The sequence below is a fragment of the Amia ocellicauda genome, unplaced genomic scaffold (assembly GCF_036373705.1).
Source record: "Amia ocellicauda isolate fAmiCal2 unplaced genomic scaffold, fAmiCal2.hap1 HAP1_SCAFFOLD_115, whole genome shotgun sequence".
Classification (NCBI taxonomy): Eukaryota; Metazoa; Chordata; class Actinopteri; order Amiiformes; family Amiidae; genus Amia; species Amia ocellicauda.
In genome coordinates this window covers 222,501-231,170 of record NW_027102680.1, presented here as the reverse complement: position 1 = coordinate 231,170, position 8,670 = coordinate 222,501, and positions in this window count along the sequence as shown.

Here is an 8,670-nt window from a genome sequence, read left to right as displayed (position 1 = left end):
ATCCCTATGGGGGGGGACGGGGACATCGAAAACGCTCCCATCGCTGCCGAGGCACGCTGCGGGGACTCTCCCTACCATCGCCCCATGCTTCCTTTGAAGAATATATGACGTTTTTCAATTTTCACCGACATTTGAAAATCAAAACTTCAGAACATTTCATAGTTATTCTCAATGGGTTGTCTAGGGGCACACATCTCTAAACTGGGGGAAATGCTCAAAATGATTAAAAAGAAAAACAATGCCCCCAGACCCGGGGGGCTGATAGCTGGGAGCCCCCTGAGCACAGCCCCGGTGTTAGTTTCTGGAGAAATGCCCCCGTTGATTTGTTATGATTTTTTTTCCGCCGGCCGCCTGGTCGCCCTAATGCAAAGTCAATGGGAGTGAGGAGATAGAATATTTTTCAAAGTTTTTCACTCGGCCGTCTGGTCCCCTGACTCGAAAATTTTAAAGTGCTCCCATCGGTCCCGGGATAGGGTGGCTGATAGCTGGGAGCCTCCTGAGCACTGCCCCGGTGTTAGTTTCTGGAGAACTGCCCCCGTTGATTTGTTATGATCCGTAGTTGCCGGCCGGCCGCCCGGCATTGCTCTATCGGATGGAGCGTGGGCTGGCTATGGGAGATTTAGCGATTTTCGGAACCGGCCCCGATGGCCCCCCAAACCGGGTGGCCACGAGGTGGGACCCCCCTGAGCACTGCCCCGGTGTTAGTTTTCGGAGAAATGCCCCCGTTGATTTGTTATGATCCGTAGTTGCCGGCCGGCCGCCCGGCATTGCTCTATCGGATGGAGCGTGGGCTGGCTATGGGAGATTTAGCGATTTTCGGAACCGGCCCCGATCGCCCCCCAAACCGGGTGGCCACGAGGTGGGACCCCCCTGAGCACTGCCCCGGTGTTAGTTTTCGGAGAAATGCCCCCGTTGATTTGTTATGATCCGTAGTTGCCGGCCGGCCGCCCGGCATTGCTCTATCGGATGGAGCGTGGGCTGGCTATGGGAGATTTAGCGATTTTCGGAACCGGCCCCGATGGCCCCCCAAACCGGGTGGCCACGAGGTGGGACCCCCCTGAGCACTGCCCCGGTGTTAGTTTTCGGAGAAATGCCCCCGTTGATTTGTTATGATCCGTAGTTGCCGGCCGGCCGCCCGGCATTGCTCTATCGGATGGAGCGTGGGCTGGCTATGGGAGATTTAGCGATTTTCGGAACCGGCCCCGATCGCCCCCCAAACCGGGTGGCCACGAGGTGGGACCCCCCTGAGCACTGCCCCGGTGTTAGTTTTCGGAGAAATGCCCCCGTTGATTTGTTATGATCCGTAGTTGCCGGCCGGCCGCCCGGCATTGCTCTATCGGATGGAGCGTGGGCTGGCTATGGGAGATTTAGCGATTTTCGGAACCGGCCCCGATGGCCCCCCAAACCGGGTGGCCACGAGGTGGGACCCCCCTGAGCACTGCCCCGGTGTTAGTTTTCGGAGAAATGCCCCCGTTGATTTGTTATGATCCGTAGTTGCCGGCCGGCCGCCCGGCATTGCTCTATCGGATGGAGCGTGGGCTGGCTATGGGAGATTTAGCGATTTTCGGAACCGGCCCCGATCGCCCCCCAAACCGGGTGGCCACGAGGTGGGACCCCCCTGAGCACTGCCCCGGTGTTAGTTTTCGGAGAAATGCCCCCGTTGATTTGTTATGATCCGTAGTTGCCGGCCGGCCGCCCGGCATTGCTCTATCGGATGGAGCGTGGGCTGGCTATGGGAGATTTAGCGATTTTCGGAACCGGCCCCGATCGCCCCCCAAACCGGGTGGCCACGAGGTGGGACCCCCCTGAGCACTGCCCCGGTGTTAGTTTTCGGAGAAATGCCCCCGTTGATTTCTTATGATCCGTAGTTGCCGGCCGGCCGCCCGGCATTGCTCTATCGGATGGAGCGTGGGCTGGCTATGGGAGATTTAGCGATTTTCGGAACCGGCCCCGATCGCCCCCCAAACCGGGTGGCCACGAGGTGGGACCCCCCTGAGCACTGCCCCGGTGTTAGTTTTCGGAGAAATGCCCCCGTTGATTTGTTACGATTATTTTTCGCCCAGGCGATGTGCCTTTTCATTTTGTTTTGCACTTTCCTTCATTCCTTGGTGCATGCTACCATCTAACGGACACATTTCGGTACTGCAGTTTGAAAGTAATTTCCCCGTCTAGGGATCTCTCAATGCCCTGGGCTGCGAAAGGAGGGCACGGACACCCTATGTTCTCATGAGTGCAAAGCCCCCCCGGCTTCAAGGCATTCCAAAAGGAAAACCGGAGACACTGCTGTACACACACACACACACACACACACACACACACACACACACACACACACACAGAGAGAGAGAGAGAGAGAGAGAGAGAGAGAGAGATAGAGAGAGAGTAGTCACACAGTGGAATAAACTCCCCAGCGATGTGGTAGAAGCTGAAAGTTGGGGAACATTGTGATGGTCTATATTTCTTGGCAGATAATAAAAGATGCTCTTATCATGCCTCCGTTGATGTGTTATGATCCATAGGTTGCCGGCCGCCCGGCATTGCTCTGATCGGATGGACCGTGGGCTGCCTATGGCAGAGTATGGGCGATTCTTCAGCCGGCCCCGATGGCCCCCCAAACCGGGTGGCCACGAGGTGGGACCCCCCTGAGCACTGCCCCGGTGTTAGTTTTCGGAGAAATGCCCCCGTTGATTTGTTATGATCCGTAGTTGCCGGCCGGCCGCCCGGCATTGCTCTATCGGATGGAGCGTGGGCTGGCTATGGGAGATTTAGCGATTTTCGGAACCGGCCCCGATCGCCCCCCAAACCGGGTGGCCACGAGGTGGGACCCCCCTGAGCACTGCCCCGGTGTTAGTTTTCGGAGAAATGCCCCCGTTGATTTCTTATGATCCGTAGTTGCCGGCCGGCCGCCCGGCATTGCTCTATCGGATGGAGCGTGGGCTGGCTATGGGAGATTTAGCGATTTTCGGAACCGGCCCCGATCGCCCCCCAAACCGGGTGGCCACGAGGTGGGACCCCCCTGAGCACTGCCCCGGTGTTAGTTTTCGGAGAAATGCCCCCGTTGATTTGTTACGATTATTTTTCGCCCAGGCGATGTGCCTTTTCATTTTGTTTTGCACTTTCCTTCATTCCTTGGTGCATGCTGCCATCTAACGGACACATTTCGGTACTGCAGTTTGAAAGTAATTTCCCCGTCTAGGGATCTCTCTCTCGTCTAGGGACACTGCTGTACACACACACACACACACACACACACACACACACACACACACACACACACACACACACAGTGAGAGAGAGGGAGAGATAGAGAGAGAGAGAGGTGGAGAGGGAGAGAGAGGTGGAGATAGAGAGATGGAGATAGAGATGGAGATAGAGAGAGATGGAGATAGAGAGAGAGATGGAGATGGAGAGAGAGATGGTGATAGAGAGATAGAGATAGAGAGAGAGATGGTGATAGAGAGATGGAGATAGAGAGAGAGATGGTGATAGAGAGATGGAGATAGAGAGAGAGATGGTGACAGAGAGAGAGTCGTCACACTCTGGAACAAACTCCCCAGAAGCTGAAAGTTGGGGAACATTATGATGATCTTTATTTCTTGGCAGATAATAAATGATGATCTTACAGAGGGCGACTTACAACACCAGTGCAAACATACAGCGAAGGACAAGGCATCAATCGCGACAGAATCCCTTGAGTTAAAGCAGCAGATTCAGAATAACACACGTCAAAACAGACTGGAGACTAAAACGAGCACGAAAGGTGTCGAATATGTGGCCTCCTCTCGCTTGTAAACTCTCTCGTGTTCCTGTCGATGGGGTCGGCGGCTCGGGGCAGCGGCCTAGCAGCAGCAGGCAGGCCACCCGGCTGCCTGGGGCTGACCTCCGGGGCAGGCAGGCAGGCAGACCTCCAGGGCAGGCAGGCAGGCAGGCAGGCAGACCTCCAGGGCTAACAGGCTGACCTCCAGGGCTGGCAGGCTGACCTCCAGGGCTGGAAGGCAGGATGGCAGACCTCCAGGGCAGGCAGGCAGGCAGGCAGACCTCCAGGGCTGGCAGGGAGACCTCCAGGGCTGGCAGGCAGGCAGGCAGGGCTGTGTGGCTGGGGAGGGCAGGCTGGCAGGCAGGTAGGCCGTGCTGCTGCCAGGGCTGGAAGGCTGACCTCCAGGGCAGGCAGGCAGGCAGACCTCGAGGGCAGGCAGGCAGGTAGGCCGTGCTGCTGCCAGGGCTGGCAGGCAGACCTCCAGGGCTAACAGGCTGACCTCCAGGGCAGGCAGGCAGACCTCCAGGGCAGGCAGTGCTGCTACCAGGGCTGGATAGCAGACCTCCAGGGCAGGCAGGCAGACCTCCAGGGCAGGCAGGCAGACCTCCAGGGCAGGCAGGCAGACCTCCAGGGCTGGATAGCAGACCTCCAGGGCTAACAGGCTGACCTCCAGGGCTAACAGGCAGGCAGGCAGACCTCCAGGGCTGGATAGCAGACCTCCAGGGCTAACAGGCTGACCTCCAGGCCAGGCAGTGCTGCTGCCAGGGCAGGCAGGCAGACCTCCAGGGCAGGCAGTGCTGCTACCAGGGCAGGCAGTGCTGCTACCAGGGCTGGAAGGCAGACCTCCAGGGCTAACAGGCAGACCTCCAGGGCAGGCAGGCAGACCTCCAGGGCAGGCAGGCAGACCTCCAGGGCTGGATAGCTGACCTCCAGGGCTAACAGGCAGACCTCCAGGGCTGGCAGGCTGACCTCCAGGGCAGGCAGTGCTGCTGCCAGGGCAGGCAGGCAGACCTCCAGGGCTAACAGGCAGGCAGGCAGACCTCCAGGGCTGGATAGCAGACCTCCAGGGCTAACAGGCAGGCAGGCAGACCTCCAGGGCTGGATAGCAGACCTCCAGGGCTAACAGGCTGACCTCCAGGGCTAACAGGCAGGCAGGCAGACCTCCAGGGCTGGATAGCAGACCTCCAGGGCTAACAGGCTGACCTCCAGGGCAGGCAGTGCTGCTACCAGGGCAGGCAGGCAGACCTCCAGGGCAGGCAGTGCTGCTGCCAGGGCAGGCAGGCAGACCTCCAGGGCTGGATAGCAGACCTCCAGGGCTAACAGGCAGACCTCCAGGGCTGGATAGCAGACCTCCAGGGCTGGATAGCAGACCTCCAGGGCAGGCAGTGCTGCTACCAGGGCAGGCAGTGCTGCTGCCAGGGCAGGCAGGCAGACCTCCAGGGCAGGCAGTGCTGCTACCAGGGCTGGATAGCAGACCTCCAGGGCTAACAGGCAGGCAGGCAGACCTCCAGGGCTGGATAGCAGACCTCCAGGGCTAACAGGCTGACCTCCAGGCCAGGCAGTGCTGCTGCCAGGGCAGGCAGGCAGACCTCCAGGGCAGGCAGTGCTGCTACCAGGGCAGGCAGTGCTGCTACCAGGGCTGGAAGGCAGACCTCCAGGGCTAACAGGCAGACCTCCAGGGCAGGCAGGCAGACCTCCAGGGCAGGCAGGCAGACCTCCAGGGCTGGATAGCTGACCTCCAGGGCTAACAGGCAGACCTCCAGGGCTGGCAGGCTGACCTCCAGGGCAGGCAGTGCTGCTGCCAGGGCAGGCAGGCAGACCTCCAGGGCTAACAGGCAGGCAGGCAGACCTCCAGGGCTGGATAGCAGACCTCCAGGGCTAACAGGCAGGCAGGCAGACCTCCAGGGCTGGATAGCAGACCTCCAGGGCTAACAGGCTGACCTCCAGGGCTAACAGGCAGGCAGGCAGACCTCCAGGGCTGGATAGCAGACCTCCAGGGCTAACAGGCTGACCTCCAGGCCAGGCAGTGCTGCTGCCAGGGCAGGCAGGCAGACCTCCAGGGCAGGCAGTGCTGCTACCAGGGCAGGCAGTGCTGCTACCAGGGCTGGAAGGCAGACCTCCAGGGCTAACAGGCAGACCTCCAGGGCAGGCAGGCAGACCTCCAGGGCAGGCAGGCAGACCTCCAGGGCTGGATAGCTGACCTCCAGGGCTAACAGGCAGACCTCCAGGGCTGGCAGGCTGACCTCCAGGGCAGGCAGTGCTGCTGCCAGGGCAGGCAGGCAGACCTCCAGGGCTAACAGGCAGGCAGGCAGACCTCCAGGGCTGGATAGCAGACCTCCAGGGCTAACAGGCAGGCAGGCAGACCTCCAGGGCTGGATAGCAGACCTCCAGGGCTAACAGGCTGACCTCCAGGCCAGGCAGTGCTGCTGCCAGGGCAGGCAGGCAGACCTCCAGGGCAGGCAGTGCTGCTACCAGGGCAGGCAGTGCTGCTACCAGGGCTGGAAGGCAGACCTCCAGGGCTAACAGGCAGACCTCCAGGGCAGGCAGGCAGACCTCCAGGGCAGGCAGGCAGACCTCCAGGGCTGGATAGCTGACCTCCAGGGCTAACAGGCAGACCTCCAGGGCTGGCAGGCTGACCTCCAGGGCAGGCAGTGCTGCTGCCAGGGCAGGCAGGCAGACCTCCAGGGCTAACAGGCAGGCAGGCAGACCTCCAGGGCTGGATAGCAGACCTCCAGGGCTAACAGGCAGGCAGGCAGACCTCCAGGGCTGGATAGCAGACCTCCAGGGCTAACAGGCTGACCTCCAGGGCTAACAGGCAGGCAGGCAGACCTCCAGGGCTGGATAGCAGACCTCCAGGGCTAACAGGCTGACCTCCAGGGCAGGCAGTGCTGCTACCAGGGCAGGCAGGCAGACCTCCAGGGCAGGCAGTGCTGCTGCCAGGGCAGGCAGGCAGACCTCCAGGGCTGGATAGCAGACCTCCAGGGCTAACAGGCAGACCTCCAGGGCTGGATAGCAGACCTCCAGGGCTGGATAGCAGACCTCCAGGGCAGGCAGTGCTGCTACCAGGGCAGGCAGTGCTGCTGCCAGGGCAGGCAGGCAGACCTCCAGGGCAGGCAGTGCTGCTACCAGGGCTGGATAGCAGACCTCCAGGGCTAACAGGCAGGCAGGCAGACCTCCAGGGCTGGATAGCAGACCTCCAGGGCTAACAGGCTGACCTCCAGGCCAGGCAGTGCTGCTGCCAGGGCAGGCAGGCAGACCTCCAGGGCAGGCAGTGCTGCTACCAGGGCAGGCAGTGCTGCTACCAGGGCTGGAAGGCAGACCTCCAGGGCTAACAGGCAGACCTCCAGGGCAGGCAGGCAGACCTCCAGGGCAGGCAGGCAGACCTCCAGGGCTGGATAGCTGACCTCCAGGGCTAACAGGCAGACCTCCAGGGCTGGCAGGCTGACCTCCAGGGCAGGCAGTGCTGCTGCCAGGGCAGGCAGGCAGACCTCCAGGGCTAACAGGCAGGCAGGCAGACCTCCAGGGCTGGATAGCAGACCTCCAGGGCTAACAGGCAGGCAGGCAGACCTCCAGGGCTGGATAGCAGACCTCCAGGGCTAACAGGCTGACCTCCAGGGCTAACAGGCAGGCAGGCAGACCTCCAGGGCTGGATAGCAGACCTCCAGGGCTAACAGGCTGACCTCCAGGGCAGGCAGTGCTGCTACCAGGGCAGGCAGGCAGACCTCCAGGGCAGGCAGTGCTGCTGCCAGGGCAGGCAGGCAGACCTCCAGGGCTGGATAGCAGACCTCCAGGGCTAACAGGCAGACCTCCAGGGCTGGATAGCAGACCTCCAGGGCTGGATAGCAGACCTCCAGGGCAGGCAGTGCTGCTACCAGGGCAGGCAGTGCTGCTGCCAGGGCAGGCAGGCAGACCTCCAGGGCAGGCAGTGCTGCTACCAGGGCTGGATAGCAGACCTCCAGGGCTAACAGGCAGGCAGGCAGACCTCCAGGGCTGGATAGCAGACCTCCAGGGCTAACAGGCTGACCTCCAGGCCAGGCAGTGCTGCTGCCAGGGCAGGCAGGCAGACCTCCAGGGCAGGCAGTGCTGCTACCAGGGCAGGCAGTGCTGCTACCAGGGCTGGAAGGCAGACCTCCAGGGCTAACAGGCAGACCTCCAGGGCAGGCAGGCAGACCTCCAGGGCAGGCAGGCAGACCTCCAGGGCTGGATAGCTGACCTCCAGGGCTAACAGGCAGACCTCCAGGGCTGGCAGGCTGACCTCCAGGGCAGGCAGTGCTGCTGCCAGGGCAGGCAGGCAGACCTCCAGGGCTAACAGGCAGGCAGGCAGACCTCCAGGGCTGGATAGCAGACCTCCAGGGCTAACAGGCAGACCTCCAGGGCTGGCAGGCTGACCTCCAGGGCAGGCAGGCAGGCAGGCAGACCTCCAGGGCTGGATAGCTGACCTCCAGGGCTGGAAGGCAGACCTCCAGGGCTGGCAGGCTGACCTCCAGGGCAGGCAGGCCGGGCCCCCGGTGCTGCATCTCGGCCGCTGCCTGGGGCGGACCGGCCCGGGTGCCCTTGCGCTTTTTCGACACCAGGGGGCAGTTGGGTGCCATTCCGTCCCTCGTGTGGCGAAATGGCGGTACTGCACCTCCGCCTTTTTGCTGGAGAAAGTCCGCAGTCGGGACAATGCGCCACACGGTCCGTCGGCAGGAGGCCCGGGCCCGGGCACAACTCCCCGGTGGGGACGGACGCCGGGCTGGAGCTTCCCTTCAGCACACACACTCACTCACTCACTCTCTGACCGACCGACCGACCGACGGCTCCCAGCGCTCAGCCTGCAGGGCTACACACCCCGGTGGGTGCGGGCTCCGGGCTGGAGCTCTCCTTCAGCACACACACTCACTCTCTGACCGACCGAACGACCGACGGCTCCC